Source organism: Lynx rufus, unplaced genomic scaffold (assembly GCF_022079265.1).
Source record: "Lynx rufus isolate CCGP_SWC_20201006 ecotype Redwood Valley unplaced genomic scaffold, mLynRuf1.p SCAF_5, whole genome shotgun sequence".
Classification (NCBI taxonomy): domain Eukaryota; kingdom Metazoa; phylum Chordata; class Mammalia; order Carnivora; family Felidae; genus Lynx; species Lynx rufus.
The window spans coordinates 169,594-186,692 of record NW_025814867.1 but is presented as its reverse complement, the minus strand read 5'-3'; the positions used below and the strand labels follow the sequence as shown (position 1 = coordinate 186,692).

The following is a 17,099-nucleotide window of genomic DNA, read 5'->3' as shown; positions in this document are numbered from 1 at the left end:
GCAATGGGGCTGCTGCTGTCTTTACAGCCCATGGAGGAACAACACAGTGTTGTATTTCTCAAGTATGTCCACAACTTTTTGCTACTCCTCCCTTCAAGAGGTAGAACTTAATTCCCCTCCCCTGGAGTGTGGGCTGGATTTAGTGACTGTAGTTTTCCTGCCCTACAGGGCCAGTGATGATGGGAAGAGATATCCAGCTGAGGGAGCAGCATGCAAAGGCCCTAAGGTGGCCATGAGTTTGGTATGTCTGCACACTGAAAGATGGCCAACATGGTAGGAAACTGCCAGAGAAAAACAAATCTAGACTTCGTAAGGAGAGACTCTTATTCAAAAGAACTCAGAAGGGGGACTATTGCAACAGGGAGAATGTGACCATAAGGCCCACAAATGTCTCAAAATCAAATAGAAAACAGGCAAGTATCTTCTTGTGGTCAGCCGATTCCCAGGAGAAGCTGAAAAGGGGACATGTTCCACATTTTTGTGCTTGCTCTACTTTGGGGGCAAGCAGAGTTCAGGGAAGGTGTATAGGGAAGAGAGAAGCCTGACTAAAATTTGGCTAACAAGCATTTTGTTCCAGTTGATCACTAGGACAAGCAGTACAGCTAATGGGGTACAGAATGGACATTTAGACAGGCTGCGTCTGGTTTTGTTGTAGATGAAAAAGGAGGGCACCTGCAAATCTTACCTAAACCATATGGGGAAGTGTGGTTCTTTGCAGTAAGCTGTTTTCTTGAACACAAAAGAGTAAGGGGATTTCTTAACCATCACTGTTTACTAGGATCACAGGTCTCAAGCAAAATTCAACATAGCCACAAAAGAAAATAACCATGGCTTCACAGAAGCTATTACAAATCCAGGAGCTGTTCATGAATGACACCTTTACAGATTACCTTTCTTGGGCAGGAGAACAGAAGAGTTAGAAAAACACAATTTAGTTATAGAAATGCCTTGCATTTTCATACCAATAACTACTTTTTTTCATATTTGTTAAAGATATGTTTAAAGGAAGATTAAAATGGTACAAATTTAACTTGTACTTTGAAATTACACTTGATCAGTCTCTGCTTAACTCAGTACTGGTTTTCTTTTCTTGCTTTCTGAAAAACCTCGGGCTTACTACATTGGTGTCACTTGCCCACAGCTTCCAGTAGCTTCCTATTTCTGCCTGTTTCAGCTGCAGACTCCTGTCCTCTTACTATCCATTTGCAGGTTATTGCAGATGCAGGCAATTATGTTGCATTTCCTGTTCTCAAAGAAATGGTGGACAGAAAAACTTCCCAAGGAGGCAAAATAGGTAAAGTTAATCAAACAGAGGTTGAAGGCTTTAATTAGCTGATGGGCATCTGGGAGCAACTCAAAAGTAGGTAACTCCCTAAACCAAAGAAATATTGGAGTTTTTATAGACAAGGAGAAGAAGCGGTACATGTGTGTTCCTGGCTACAGTTTTCTCTGTAACTGCTATAAAACTTGTGGATGGAATAGTAGCATGTATTTGGCTTTTCATGTTCTTTCTCAGGATCTTTGGTGCAATCTCATTTTGGCAACTGTCAGAACAGTTATTTTGGAGAGCTTTCTTTGTAAGTCTTGTAGCTTATCTGTTAATGTTTTTAGGTTCAGGGGAGGAGAGGATGGAAAAGAAAAATGAGAGAAAAAAAAGAGAGAGAAAAAAGAAAGCAGGCAAAGATCTGAAGCAAGGAAAACTGAGTCTGTTCTTGTTCTTCTACAAAACAGAGATATTCTCAAGAGGCACATTGGGCCATTTGGCCTCTGTCACTGCTGAATGCCAGCCACCTGCAGTGCCCAGCTCCAGGCTCTACTCTGTTCCAATGTGGGGACATACAAGTGGGGGGTGGGGGTGGGGGGCCACGCGGGGAACCATCCCCTAGTGGCATTATATTGGTGGCATGGACACCCACACCATTAGGGCTCCATGGTATAAATGTAAAATAGGGTTCAGAAATAGGGGAATGGGGCACAAACACACAGGGGAATGGAGCTTACACAAATATCCTGTGGAGCTTACACAAATATTCCTATCACTCCCCACAGAGCAGGGCTTACGCAGAGAAATACCATGATTTCACCTGTCATGGGAAAGGTTCCCAGAGAGGTACCCTGCCACCACAATGTGCTCTGTATGAATAGAGACCAGGGAGATGACTATGTGAATGGGAGCATCCTAGGAGAGTATGGCTTTTGTTAGAAACAGAGCCTTACATCCCTGTTCTTTGCTAAGTTGATTCAGACCTGCTGAACCGTTTCTCTATGAGGGGAGGAAATAAGCCCCCTGAGCCAGGTGGACTTCTCTCTCCATATGGATTTGTGGAAGAATTACCACTGACACGTCAAAAGGAATGAGGGGTTGATAAAGGGCTGGCAATTCAGGTCCAGGTCTCACTGAAGAGAAAATGGATATAAGGGTAATGAAGGGGATGGGGGGTAGCATAAAAGAGTTTCTTTATGGTAATGGAAGTTTTATATACTGATCATGGTGGTATTTACATGAATTGATACATTTAATAACATTTCATACTATACACTGTGGGACCCAGAAAAGCGGAATAACTGAAATACAACAAAAGCATTTATTTGATTTCTCAGAATTGAAATTCAGGGAGCACTGATTTGGGTAGCAACCCAAACTGTGTCCCACTGAGGAGTAAAAGCCAGGCTTATGTATCAGCAAATTGCAGAGGTAGCAGGAAACTTACACAAGTTGTTTTCCAAAGACTGTGATTGGAAGGTACAATTACATTTGGCCATCCATTGGTTTTCTGAGTACAGTGTGACAGTGACTAGGAAAAAATGTTTTTGCAGAGTGTCCAATTTTTATCCAGAATGTGAGTGTAGCAGTCCTCTGTTTAGTCATATGGTTTTGTCCAGTTCAATATCCTGTTTCAAAAACAGAAAGAAGTTTTAGCCCAAATATAGTCTCTCACGCTCAGAGGTTTTACACAGGTTCACAACACCTGATATTAGTTTCTTGTGGCTGGTATAACAATGTATAACAATGGCTTAAAACAGAAATTTATTCTTGGGGCACCTGGGTGGCTCAGTCGGCAAAGCACCGACTTCAGCTCAGGTCATGAACTCACAGCTGGTGGGTTTGAGCCCCACGTTGGGCTCTGTGCTGACAGCTCAGAGCCTGGAGCCTGCTTCAGATTCTGTGTCTCCCTCTCTCTCTGCCCCCGCCTCCCCTGCTCACACTCTGCTCACACTCTATCTCTCTCAAAAATAAATAAACATTAGAAAGAAAGAAAGAAAGAAAGAAAGAAAGAAAGAAAGAAAGAAAGAGAGGGAGGGAGGGAGGAAGGGAGGAAGAAAGAAAATTTATTCTCTTACATGTAACTTCCAGACACTAGAAGTCCAAAATCAGTTTCACTGGACCGAAATCGAGGTGTTAGCAAGGGCTGTACTCTCTTAGAGGCTCTGAGGCAGACTGTTCCTTGCTTCTCCCAGTTCCTGGTAACAGTCATTATTGGTTTGGTGGTTTGTACCACTGGCTTTGTGGCTGCACCACTCCAATGTGCCTCTGTGTTGACATTACCTTCTCCTCTTCAATCTGTGTCAATCTTCTGTTGTCTTTCTCTTAAAATGATATATGTGATTCTATTTGGGGCCCATGTGAATAAACCAGGATAATCTCCCTATCTCAAAAATCCTCAATGTAATGGCATCTGCAAAATACTTGTTGCCACATAAGGTAATATTCACAGGTTCCAGAGATTAGAATGTAGATATCTTTAGGGGACCCATTATTCAGGTTACACCCAAAACCCTCCCATAAAAAGATCGCATGTAAAATCTGGTGAAATCCAAATGAGATTTTTGCTTAGTTGATGGTGTTGTATCAGTGTCAATTTTCAGGTTTTGACAATGAATTCCAACTATACAGGGTGTTATCACTGGGGGAAGCTGGCTGAAAGGTCTATGAGAACTCTCCATACTATTCGTATAACTTCTTATGAATGTTAAATTCTTTCAAAATGGGAAGCTATTTTTAAGTGGTATCTGTTGACATAGGAGAATGAAAATTACTGTAATTGTCTTCCAATCTATTTACTTTTATAAATAAACTTCTGAAGGTACTAGACTACTAAGATTGGTCAGTGAAATGTTGAAATCTGATGAAAACAGAGAACTGAGGATTGGAAACATTGTGGGTGAAAGATAAACAGAAATAGTTCTTCTAACCATTTCAATTTTATTCTATAAGGATTTCTTTCATATGCCCATTATAAATAGTCAGAGATAAACAGACACCCTGCTCTGAAAGTGTTTGTTTGCAAAATGACTATTTGTGTACAAAGTTACAAGAATGTCAAAAATGGCAAACTGACAGCACAGATGCTGCCCCCTGCCCATCCTATGAATGAGGCTGATTGTGGCAATTCATCACATGTTCTTTGTTCTCACTTGGTACAGGGCTTCAGCTCCTCCTGCATCTCTTGTAACATACTCTTTGCCATATTTTCCTCAAATATTTTTGATATTTAACTTGGTTAGGTAAAAACATTTTTGCTGGCTGATTTCACTTTTGATGGATTTGGCACATGGTAAAGTAAGATATTGGCTTTCCATATATACTCCCACAGGCCTCTGAAAAATAGGACTCCAAACTCTCTCCTGAAGCCTCCCACACACTTTTTCTTGCTTGCTGGACAATTTACTTGGATGTCACTCAGCACCATAAAGTCAACATCTAAATTTCATCTTCTTTTCCTATAAAACGATTCCTCTTTCCTCATGCCACAGTTCCAACGTTGGCATCCTCACAACTACCTCTCACAACTGTGATTCCCCCCCTCCTTCCCACAGATTATTCCTTGAGAATGCCTCTTATATCCTCCCTTTACTTCAAGCCACTCCAGTCCAGGCAGTAATTGTCTCATATCTACTCCACTGCACTAGCTTCCTACTAAGCTTCCCTGTTTTTGGTTTTCTTACCAACTTTTACTATATCAAGGAGTAGAAAGGAGGAATGTAGGAGAAAGCATGGGGTGTAACAGACGCTAATGTGGTGGCACAAAGTCCAAAGGTATCAGCTGATCTTAATGTATGTAAGTACATTAGAAGATATTCTAGGTTGGCTTACTCATCTTTTCCAACCCCCTTTCTCCTTGACTTCTTTTATTTTAAAGCTGTAGCTATACAATATGGTAGCCACTAGGCATACCTAGCCACTAGGTAATTTAAATAAAATAAAATTCAATTCATTTCTTCAGTCATACTAGCTAGCTACATTTCAAGTGTTCAGTTACCACATATGGCTGGTGGCTATCATATTATTAGAACAAATATAGAATACTTCCATCATCAAAGAACCTTTTATTGGATAGAGCTACTGCTCTAGAGGCAAGAAACTGAGAGTAATCAGTCTCCTCACTTCTCTTAGAATTAAGGGTGACCATATGCATAGTTCTAAGATATAAGAGAAAGTTCTGGTGAAGTTGTCTCTTATAACATAGCTTTTTGAAAGCCTTCTGGGCCCACAATATATGCTCAACTAATCTTAAACAAAGCAGCAAAAATATCCAATGGAAAAAAGATAGTCTCTTCAACAAATGGTGTTGGGAAAACTGGATGGTGACATGCAGATGAATCAAACTGGACCATTTTCTTACACCATACACAAAAATAAATTCAAAACGGATGAAAGCCCTAAATGTGAGACAGGAAAACATCAAAATCCTAAAGGAGAAAACAGGCAACAACTTCTTTGACCTTAGCTGGAGCAACTTCTTACCAGGCATGTCACCAAAGGCAAGGGAAACAAAAGCAAACATGAACTATTGGGACTTCACAAGATAAAAATCTTCTCTGCTGTGAAGTAAACAATCAACAAAACTAAGAGACAGCCTACAGAATGGGAGAAGATTTTTGCAAATGACATATCTGATAAAGGGTTAGTATCCAAAATCTACAAAGAACTTATTCAACACTCAAAAAACAAACAACCCTCATAAGAAATGGGCAGAAGACCCTCAACAAATACAAAAAGATCAAGATCATACCATGCATATTTCCAGACCATAATGCTATGAAACTGGAAATCAACCACAAGAAAAAATTTGGAAAGATAACAAATACTTGGAGACTAAAGAACATCCTACTAAAAAATGAATGGGCTAACCAAGAAGTTAAAGAGAAAATTAAAAAGTACATGGAAGCCAATGAAAATAATAACACCACAGCCCAAAACCTCTGGGATGCAGCAGAGGTGGTCATAAAAGGGAAATATATAGCATTCCAGACCTTCCTAAAGAAGGAAGAAAGGTCTCAGATACACAACCTAACCTTACACCTAAAGACTCGAAAAGAGCAATAAATAAAACCCCAAACCAGCAGAAGATAAGAAATAATAAAGATTAGAGCAGAAATCAATGCTATTGAAACCAAAAAAACACAGTGGAACAGATCAATGAAACCAGAAGCTGGTTCTTTGAAAGAATTAACAAAATCGATAAACAATTAGCCACTTTGATTAAAAAAAAAAAAGGAAAGGACACAAATAAATAAAATCAAGAATGAAAGAGGAGACATCACAACACAGCAGAAATAAAAACATAATTAGAGAATATTATGAGCAATTATATGCCAGTAAAATGGGCAATCTGGAAGAAATCGATGAATTCCTAGAAACATATAAACTACCAAAACTGAAACAGGAAGAAATAGAAAATTTGAACAGACCCATAACCAGTGAAGAAATCTAATTAGTAATCAAAAATCTCCCAAAAAACAAGAGTCCAGGGCCAGATGGCTTTCAGGGGAATTCTACCAAACACTTAAGGAAGTGGTAACACTTATTCTCTTGAAGCTGTTCCAAAAAATAGAAACAAAAGGAAAACTTCCAAATTTTTTCTATGAAGCCAGCATTACCTTGATTCTAAAACCAAAGACTCCACTTAAAAGGAGAATTATAGACCAATTTCCCTGATGAACATGGATACAAAAATCCTCAACAAGATTAATATCTTAAAAAATATCATTAAAAAAATTATTCATGGCACAAAAACAGACACATAGACCAATGGAATAGAATAGAATCCCCAGAACTAGACCCACAAACGTATGGCCAACTCATCTTTGACAAAGCAGGAAAGAACATCCAATGGAAAAAAGACAGCCTCTTTAACAAATGGTGCTGGGAGAACTGGACAGCAACATGCAGAAGGTTGAAACTAGACCACTTTCTCACACCATTCACAAAAATAAACTCAAAATGGATAAAGGACCTGAATGTGAGACAGGAAACCATCAAAACCTTAGAGGAGAAAGCAGGAAAAGACCTCTCTGACCTCAGCCGTAGCAATCTCTTACTCGACACATCCCCAAAGGCAAGGGAATTAAAAGCAAAAGTGAATTACTGGGATCTTATGAAGATAAAAAGCTTCTGCACAGCAAAGGAAACAACCAACAAAACTAAAAGGCAACCAACGGAATGGGAAAAGATATTTGCAAAGGACATATCGGACAAAGGGCTAGTATCCAAAATCTATAAAGAGCTCACCAAACTCCACACCCGAAAAACAAATAACCCAGTGAAGAAATGGGCAGAAAACATGAATAGACACTTCTCTAAAGAAGACATCCGGATGGGGGCGCCTGGGTGGCGCAGTCGGTTAAGCGTCCGACTTCAGCCAGGTCACGATCTCGCGGTCCGTGAGTTCGAGCCCCACGTCAGGCTCTGGGCTGATGGCTCAGAGCCTGGAGCCTGTTTCCGAGTCTGTGTCTCCCTCTCTCTCTGCCCCTCCCCCGTTCATGCTCTGTCTCTCCCCTGTTCATGCTCTGTCTCTCTCTGTCCCCCCCAAAAAAAAAAAATTAAAAAAAAAAAAAGAAGACATCCGGATGGCCAACAAGCACATGAAAAGATATTCAGCGTCGCTCCTTATCAGGGAAATACAAATCAAAACCACACTCAGGTATCACCTCACACCAGTCAGAGTGGCCAAAATGACAAATCAGGAGACTATAGATGCTGGAGAGGATGTGGAGAAACGGGAACCCTCTTGCACTGTTGGTGGGAATGCAAATTGGTGCAGCCGCTCTGGAAAGCAGTGTGGAGGTTCCTCAGAAAATTAAAAATAGATCTACCCTATGACCCAGCAATAGCACTGCTAGGAATTTATCCAAGGGATACAGGAGTACTGATGCATAGGAGCACTTGTACCCCAATGTTCATAGCAGCACCCTCAACAATAGCCAAATTATGGAAAGAGCCTAAATGTCCATCAACTGATGAATGGATAAAGAAATTGTGGTTTATATACACAATGGAATACTACGTGGCAATGAGAAAAAATGAAATATGGCCTTTTGTAGCAACGTGGATGGAACTGGAGAGTGTGATGCTAAGTGAAATAAGCCATACAGAGAAAGATAAATACCATATGGTTTCACTCTTATGTGGATCCTGAGAAACTTAACAGGGACCCATGGGGGAGGGGAAGGAAAAAAAAAAAGAGGTTAGAGTGGGAGAGAGCCAAGGCATAAGAGACTGTTAAAAACTGAGAACAAACTGAGGGTTGATGGGGGGTGGGAGGGAGGAGAGGGTGGGTGATGGGTATTGAGGAGGGCACCTTTTGGGATGAGCACTGGGTGTTGTATGGAAACCAATTTGACAATAAATTTCATATATTAAAAAATAATTATTCACCACGACCAAGGGGGATTTTTACCTGGGATGCAGGGCTGGTTCAATATCCCCAAAACAATCAATGTGATTCATCACATCAATAAAAGAAAGGACAAGAACCACATGATCCTCTCAATAGATGCAGAGAAAGCATTTGACAAAATACAGCATCCTTTCTTGATAAAAACCCTAAAGAAAGTAGGGATAGAAGGATCATACCTCAAGATCATAAAAGCCATATATGAAAGACCCAACGCTAATATTATCCTCAATGGGGAAAAACTGAGCTTTTGCCCTAAGGTCAGGAACACGACGGGGATGTCCACTCTCACCACTGTTATTCAACAGTATTGGAAGCCTTAGACTCAGCAATCAAACAACACAAAGAAATAAAAGGCATCCAAATCAGCCAGGAGGAGGTCAAACTTTCACCCTTCACAGATGACATGACAACTGTACATGGAAAACCCAAAAGATTCCACCAAAAACCTGCTAGAGCTGATCCATGAACTCAGCAAAGTCGCAGGATATAAAATCAATGCACAGAAATCGGTTGCATTCCTATACACCAACAATGAAGCAACAGAAAGAGAAATCAAGAAATTGATCCCATTTACAATTGCACCAAAAATCATAAAATACCTAGGAATAAATCTAACCAAAGAGGTGAAAAATCTATACACTGAAAACTATAGAAACCTTATGAAAGAAATTGAAGAAGACACACAAAAAAGGAAAAATATTCTATGCTCCTAGATAGTAAGAACAAATATTGTGAAAATGTCAATACTACCCAAAGCAATCTACATATTCAATGCAATCCCTATCAAAGTAACACCAGCATTCTTCACAGAGCTAGAACCAACTATCCTAAAATTTGTATGGAGCCACAAAAGACCCCTAGTAGCCAAAGCAAACTTGAAAAAGAAAACCAAAGCAGGAGGCATCACAATCCCAAACTTCAAGCTGTATTACAAAGCTGTAATCATCAAGACAGTATGGTACTGGCACAAGAACAGACACCCAGATCAATGGAACAGAATAGAGAACCCAGAAATGGGCCCAGAAACGTATGGCCAACTAATCTTTGACAAAGCAGGAAAAAATATCCAATGGAATGAAGATAGTCTCTTCAGCAAGTGGTGCTGGGAAAACTGGACAGCGACATGCAGAAAAATGAACCTGGACCACTTTCTTACATCATACAGAAAAATAAACTCAAAATGGATGAAAGACCTCAATGCAAGACAGGAATCCATCAAAATCCTCGAGGAGAAACAGGCAAAAACCTCTTTGACCTCAGCTGCAGCAACTTCTAACTGAACACGTCTCCAGAGGCAAAGGAAACAAAAGCAAAAATGAAGTATTGGGACTTCATCAAGATAAAAAGTTTCTGCACAGTGAAGGAAACAATCAGCAAAACTAAAAGGCAACCGATGGAATGGGAGAAGATATTTGCAAATGACATATCAGATAAAGGGTTAGTACACAAAATCTAGAAAGAACTTACCAAACTCAACACCCAAAAAACAAATAATCCAGTGTAGAATTGGGCAAAAGACATGAATAGACACTTCTCCAAACAAGACATCCAGTATGTGAACAGACACATGAAAAAATGCTCAAAATCACTCATCATCAGGAAAATATAAATCAAAACCACAATGAGATAACCACCTCACACCAGTCAGAATGGCTGAACTTAACAACTCAGGCAACAACAGATGGTGAGGATGCAGAGAAAGAGGATCTCTTTCGCACTGCTGGTGGGAATGCAAACTGGTACAGCTACTCTGGAAAACAATATAGAGGTTCCTAAAAAAATTAAAAATAGAATTACCCTACAACTCAGCAATTGCACTACTAGGTATTTATCCAAGGGATATAGGTGTGCTGTTTCAAAGGGGCACATGCACCTCAATGTTTATAGCAGTGCTATAGACAATAGCCAAAGTATGTAAAGAGCGCAAGTGTCCACTGACAGATGAATGGATAAAGAAGATGTGGTATATATATAGAATGGAGTATTACTCAGCAATCAAAAGGAATGAAAACTTGCCATTTGCAACTACCTGGATGGAACTAGAGGGTGTTAAGTGAAATTAGTCAGAGAAAGACAAATATCATAGGACTTCACTCATATGTGGAATTTAAGATACAAAACAGATGAACATAAGGGAAGGGAAGCAAAAATAATATAAAAAAAGGGAGGGGGAGAAAACATAAGAGACTCTTAAATACAGAGAACAAACTAAGGGTTACTGCAGGGGTTGTGGGTGGGGGATGGGCTAAATGGGTAAGGGGCATTAAGGAAGACAGTTGTGGGGATAAGAATTGTTTGTTATACATAGGGGATGAATCATTGGAATCTACTCCTAAAATCATTATTGCACTATATGCTAAGTAACTTGGATGTAAATTTAAAAATAAACAAAAATTTAAAAATTAAAAAATATATTAAAAATAAATAAATATTAAGATATATTTGGGCTACTGGGAACATAAACTCAGACAAAAGGGAAAATTTTGATCCAACATGTCTTTCTATTCTCAAAGGAAAAAAAAAAAGTGCTCTTATTGTGGTGAGCCCTGAGCAACGTATAGAAATGTTGAATCTTATATTGCATACCTGAAACTAATATAGCACTGTATGTTAATTATACTTTAATTAAAAAAAACTCAAAAATATTTTTTAAAATATTTTTTTAAAAAAAGAACAGGATCAAGAGACATTATATTATGGTGGTTTAGGGGCATAGAGATTTTACACATAAAAACTAGAGACTGCATCACTTTTTTGTTAATTTTCTACAGCTTATAACAGGAAATAACCTGAATGGAAATAATGATTACCCCCCTCCTTAAAATGTGTCTCTCTCAACATTTGATCATGTTGTCTCCTCTCCCTCAACATCTGTCCAAATCCAACTTCAAGGCTCAACTCAATGCTGTTTCCTTTGAGGCTGTCTGTGATCCCTTTCAAGATCAAACCTTCCCTTGGCTCTCTGCATTTCTCCTATGTTGGGTTTCACATATTGCCTTTTGCTAGTCATCTCTATCTGCCTTGATATTTTCAAGGTCCAGTCTTACTCCCCTATCTCCCTCCTAGAATCTGACGTTTCTTACATAGATGTTTGTATAGGACATGCCAAAGCTCACAACTTACCTCACTTAATCCTCCTAACTTGGAGATGTCAGCGGGCATCGATTTTTTTTTTCCATTTCACACATAGAGACTTAAGACTAAATGGATACATAAGTTGTCACAAATCCCAGATGGTAAGTGGCAGAGCTTAGGTCCGTCATACTCACAGGGCTGGAAAGAAATTCCAGTCTATGTTTGAGACACTTCTGGAAGAACTTGGATTTCAAATCTGAGGTCCAACAAACTCAGAAACTGAAATATTATAACCAACAGTGTCAAGTTTATTATTTCCAAGACCAAATGGTGCTTCAGGAGAATCAAGGTCATGGACATTGGCTCAGAAAAAGAGACATCTTTGGAATGAGAGGCAGGAAATTTTGGCTTATATCGCTTGTGGTCCCATTTCCCCACCTGTAAAATAAGAAGGTGGTGGCCACACCCAAAAAACAAATAATCCAGTGAAGAAATGGGCAGAAAACATAGACACTTTTCCAAAGAAGACATCCAGATAGCCAACAGACACATGAAAAGATGCTGAACGTCACTGATCATCAGGGAAATACAAATAAAACCACACTGCTATACCACCTCACGCCAGTCAGAGTGGCTAAAATGAACAAATCAGGAGACAATAGATAATAGAGAGGATGTGGAGAAACAGGAACCCTCTTGCACCATTGGTGGGAATGCAAACTGGTGCAGCCACTCTGGAAAACAGTGTGGAGGTTCTTCATAAAATTAAAAATAGAACTATCTTATGACCCAGCAATAGCACTGCTAGGAATGTATCCAGGGGACACAGGAGTGCTGATGCATAGGGGCACATGTACCCCAATGTTTATAGCAGCACTTTTCAATAATAGCAAAATTATGGAAAGGGCCCAAATGTCCATCAACTGATGATTGGATAAAGAAGATGTGGTTTATATATACGATGGAATACTACTTGGCAATGAGAAAGAATGAAATCTGGCCATCTGCAGCAATGTGGATGGAACTGGAGGGTATTATGCTGAGTGAAATAAGTTGGTCAGAGAAAGACAGACACCATATGTTTTCACTCATATATGGATCTTAACAGAAGATCATGGGGGAGAGGAAGGGGAAAAAAAAGTTACAGAGAGGGAGGGAGGCAAACCGTAAGAGACTCTTAAATACTGAGAACAAACTGAGGGTGGATGGGGGATGGGGGAGAGGGGAAAGTGGGTGATGGGCATTGAGGAGGGCACTTGTTGGGATGAGCACTGGGTGTTGTATGGAAACCAATTTGACAATAAATTATATTAAAAAAACCCCACTTTTTTAACAGGAAAAAAAAAAAAGGTGGTGGCCAGACTACCGACTCTAAGGATCCTTCGTGCAATCCATTGGTCCTTGCCAACAACCTTGGTGGCTGGGACCTGTGGGTAGGATGAGACCTGAAAATGCTCTTTGCACTTTGCAGATTTGCAGCAGGAAGGGCCAGAGGGTGAGCTGGAGGTAGGCTGAGAAGGCTGAGGTCAGAATGACAGGCCTGGAGCAGGGATTTAGCCAGAACAGAGTACAGGGGGTATAGCCCCTGCTCTCCTAAGACTACTGGGTTGGATTCCCAGAAAGGAAGCACAGTGAGTTGGGATGGTACCAGGCATGGAGGCAGAGGTCAGCATTCCCATTAAATGCCTTTGCTAATGTGCTGGGATCCCTGGATCGTCCCCACCGCTTTCTGGGTGGATATCCCCATCTATGTCAGTTGTGAGGGTCAATATCAGCACCAAAAATGGGCGGACACAATCCAAGACTGCAGCTCCCACTGCAGGGCTCTGAAATGGCACACCCAGCCCAGCCCAGCCCAGCCCAGCCCAACCACCACACTACCAGCAGTCACCTGGTTAGGGTCCTGAACCAAGGAAGCACCGGGAAGTGATCCCTTCATGTTCTTCGGGCCCCTGAAGCAACTTCCAGTTCCATGTAGGCAGCTCAGAGACCTGCTCATCTCCTTGGTCTTCCTGCCTGGGATTTGCTTCCAGTAAGTAGGACTGTGGGTCTCCCTGAGGCCTTTACTCGAGGAAAACAGTTCATGCAGCGCCCCTGTGTCTACCTCAAAGCTATGTTTTATTACTGTCACTGACCCCCCGCCCCCCACCATGCTCCTAACAGGACCTGGAACTCCATTAGCAGGAAGGAATAGAGTAATAAAGAACAGGAGTGAATGAGGGTCAGAGAAAGATAGCATCTTGCAACAGAAAGAGAAGGGGATGGCTATAGACCTGAATTCAAAGTCTTCCTTGCCCTTTTTAGCCGGTAAAATATTTCCCACATAGCAGGATGTTTGCCAAGCCTCACCTGCAAACTAACGATTCTATCTTACAAAGGCACTGGAATTGCAAAGCAGATATAAGGGATGTTCCTGTCTCTTTCCCTCTAAGCCTCTCAGTATAGCTGGCAATCACAACCCAGTCCTATGATTTTCCTTCTCTGATTAAAAAGCCTTCCACAGCAAGCCAGATAAAGGACATATTTCTTAGTGGTTAGACCAGGCTCTGTGCTGGACACCAGGGAAACAAAGGTGGCCTGACCTTTTCTTCCAACCAAGAAGACAAATACTAAAACCAGCCAAGCCTGGAGTTTGTGCCTGGGGACTCAACTATGAACATGGTATCAGCTCACATAGGGCTTACTGTACAGTGCAGGAGGCTGACAAGTAAACAGTGTTAACACAGTGTTACAAATATATGGCAGGCCATCACAAGAACACAAAGGAAGGGGCACCTAATCCAGGTGGAGAGATGGGATATAGGGGAGTCTTCCTGGAGAAAGGGATTTCTCGGGTAAGTCTTGAAGAACAAGTAGAAGTTTTCAAGGTAATAGGAGAGTCTCTCTGCTCTTGGGCCCCATCCACTCCCATTCAAGCACAGTAGCTGGATGTTCCTGCCCATGTTTCTAGGGACACACTTTATTTTAAGATGTATAAGAGTTCTTGGCTATTGAAAAGGAGACTGTCCACATAGATAATGTGACAAGGTCTGAGCAGTTTAGGGACGGAGAATCTCCAGACCTGACTGTGCTCCTCTTTTTGTGGTCTCCTTAAATCAAAAGGTTGTTATTGTCATCGCTGTTGTTGTTGTTACATACAAATGGGTCAAAGACTCAGCAGGCCTTGGCAGTAATCTGGATACAGTGGATGAAGAAGTGGGAGGAAACACACTAGAAAACACCTATTATACCTACAATCTGCCAGGCACCATTCTAAGTGCTTTTTATATATTATCTCATCCAGTCCTCTTATTAACTCTATGATTTAGCTACTGTTATCTTTATTTTACAGATGAGGAAGATGCAGCACTGTAGCACAGAAAGGCTAAGTAACTTGGCTATGGTCACCCAACCCATGGTATGGCATCCAGGGTTCTGGTTTGGGGTTCTGGGTGAATGACAGTGTCTTTCACGGTGATGGGAACATGCGTGGAGCTTCAGAGATGATGAGTTCTGCTTTAAGCATCTAGAATTTGGGTTACATTTTCTGTTAGCTCTCATAACAAAGATAGTGTGATGGTTTCTCAAAGAGGTCAGGGTAGTGTTCCCTCAGATCTCCCGAGTTTTTTGGCCCAAATGCCAGTGTCCAAGATGCTATATGGGAGGCAGCATGGAGATGTCTTCCTCACTGGGATTCAATCCAGTCATGGTATATCAGTTCCACACTGCTGGCTACAGAGGGACCTATGAAGTTTAGACACACTGCCCTGATAAAGCTGACTAGGAAAGCCAACCACCTGGGCATGAAACAGCTCTGAGGAATAAAAGAACTCAATCTTGTTTTCCAGATTCTTGAGTCTCCTACACACTCCTAAGCCGCCAGAACTGCAGGACAACACATCGTCAGGGAAACCTGAAAACTGAAGCTGACGCATTTGGTCTGGAATTAAGAAATTTCTTGTGTAAGAACCCTGAGTCTCTGAGGGTTAGGGTTAGGACCAATGGGCCACATCCAATGGCAATGCCAGGCAGAAGCTAGGATGAGATGGCCAAGTCCTCCCTGTGAGGTTTCCAAATGTAGAGGATGATCTTGCTATCAGAAGGCCACTCTAGGCCAAGTGGGCAAAGACTACTTCAAAAGACTTCCTTTAGAATTTGCAAAAACTCTGCAGTAGGTCTTCTGATGTCTTTTTCTGTCCTGGCTTGTTCATGGAACTGAGGGACTCATATCAAGTCCAGACATGGGCCCAGAAACTCTTGAGATATTGGTGACGCTTGGATAGCCCAGGAGACTGTTACTTTGCACCCTGTAAATGACCCACCTGTTGGGCTACAATAAGCTACATAAGATATAGCTAACTATATGGGAAAGGGCCTGATCTTATCTTCTGCCCCTCACCCATCGCCATTACACCTAGAGATTGTGGCTTCAGGGCCTACTCAATCATGTTAGCAGCAGGACCTGTTCACAACCTGCTTCTATATGCAAACCATTCTTCCATGTGAAGACCACCTGGGTAACTCCTGCCTCCCAGATACTAGACTAGAGAAATGCATCTATATTATGTTGTCTCCATACCTTTCCATCTTTTACCTGCTGCTCCACACTCCCTAAGGACCTTTCCATGGACATAGATTGCCAGGACTGTTTCAGGAAAGATTAACCACATCCATAGACCAAAATATCATTCACTGGGCCTGTTTCTTCATTAGTAAGATGGAGATGCCCTGTTGCTCACTTCAGTGAAACTCAGATTGGGTGAAAATGCCCTGGGTATCACATATAATGTAATAATAACTGAACGCTCAGGATACGCCAGGCCGTTTGCTATGTAGTATCTGTATGTTACTCCCGTCAGCACTCCTAGCCCAGTGAGGCACACTTTACGCTCTACGTTTTTCGGATGACAAAAAGTCTCAGAAGTTGGGTCTATTTCCCAAGGTCAGCAGAAGGGGTAGGGGCAGACCCGGGATGAATACTCTGAGAGGAGCAAGTGCGCAGCCTGAGCCCTCATTTGAGTCTCCGCCCTCTCTCCCTTCTAAGGTGGCCCGGCCTGGCCCGGGAGCAGCTTGTACTGGCGACCACGGTCCCGCCACGCCTCCCCCCCACCCTTCCCAGCCCCCCTTCTCCGAGGGCAGGGAAGCGGGCCCACCTTCGCCACAGAGATTTCCGGGATCCTGGAGGGGCCGGAAGTGGGCCTTGTTCTCGCTTCCGGCTCTGCCATTGTTTTCGCTTCTGCGGGCCACGGTCGTGTCCCGCACCCAGGGGTCACCGCCACACTACCCCGGTGAGCGGACCAGGGACGGGGAGGGAGGTGCTGCCCGGGCCGGGGTCGCTGGGTTGGAGCCGCGGCCGCCCGCAGC

At 41.9% G+C, this 17,099-nt stretch overlaps 1 protein-coding gene and 1 long non-coding RNA gene across 3 annotated transcripts in view; one reads left to right on the top strand and one right to left on the bottom strand.

The window, feature by feature from the left end:
- Positions 1-2,562: 2,562 nt before the first annotated feature.
- On the bottom strand, positions 2,563-16,977 carry LOC124526044 (uncharacterized). The gene is made up of 2 exons (XR_006965605.1): positions 16,889-16,977; positions 2,563-2,892 (listed from the first exon to the last, which is right to left on the bottom strand). It is a non-coding gene; the product is annotated as an uncharacterized LOC124526044 (long non-coding RNA).
- Positions 16,931-17,099, top strand: part of LOC124526042 (zinc finger protein 660) — a 28,450-nt gene continuing 28,281 nt past the window's right edge. Inside the window, exon 1 of one of the 2 annotated variants that reach the window (XM_047098742.1) lies at positions 16,931-17,023. The gene's annotated coding sequence lies outside the window, so the exon portion shown is untranslated. The remainder of the gene's footprint in view (positions 17,024-17,099) is intronic. The other variant, XM_047098744.1, reaches the window with a different exon arrangement.